An 836-nucleotide genomic window follows, 5' to 3' on the forward strand; every position below is an offset into this window, starting at 1 on the left:
GTGGCCAAAAACTGTCACCAATTGGGACTGAGTTTGCTACTTTGCAGAAACACCATTGTGAAGGTTTGAGATGGTGGTTTCTTGGGTAGCAAATCTGAGCTGAAGCACAGTGAATCAGGACGGTTTACCCCCAAGGTGCCAGCCGAAAGCAGTACTCGGCCTCAGACGTGGACAGATTTTCACTTGGTAGACAACGGAGTCACATACACACGGCACCTCCGCCACCACCAACATGATTTCCACTTGAGGCTGATGTTTTGACTCCAGCTCAGAAAGACAAATCTTTGCAACGCAAGAGCCTCTTCCCCAGAGGCTTGATGCACCGCCTCTGCCCCAGCACTGCAGCCCGCAGGGACTGCGGCACTGGGACTTGCTTCCACGCCACGGTTTCTCTCAATCTTGGCGAGTGTAAATATTGCCAATAACTTGCAGAGACTCAAGTCCTGAGGGAGGCGTCCGTGGGGGAGGGGCCTAGGGCGGGGACGGGTGGGCGGGGCACTGGGCGAAGCTGGAGGAACCGAGGCGAGGGGAGGGGGGACGTCTGCGGCAGAAAAGGGGGGGCCCGAGGGCATCTTTCTCCCGGGCGAAGGCACTCGATTCGGCCCTGACGGCTCCTCGGCCGCGTGGCGCGGGCGGCGCGTCGCGATGCTCCGAGGGCCCACCCGGCCCGCGAGACCCCGGCTGCGCCGGTCCCGCGGGTCTCGCCTCCTCCGCGCGCGCGCACCACCCACTCGAGCAGAAGCAAGTCCCGGGGCCCTGCGGCCCTCGCCAAAGGGCACGACCCCAGGGCACTTCGCGACGCCAGCTGTAGCGAGCCTGGTCCGCGCACGCCCCCG

The sequence above is a fragment of the Galeopterus variegatus genome, unplaced genomic scaffold (assembly GCF_000696425.1).
Source record: "Galeopterus variegatus unplaced genomic scaffold, G_variegatus-3.0.2 Scaffold3580, whole genome shotgun sequence".
NCBI classification, from domain to species: domain Eukaryota; kingdom Metazoa; phylum Chordata; class Mammalia; order Dermoptera; family Cynocephalidae; genus Galeopterus; species Galeopterus variegatus.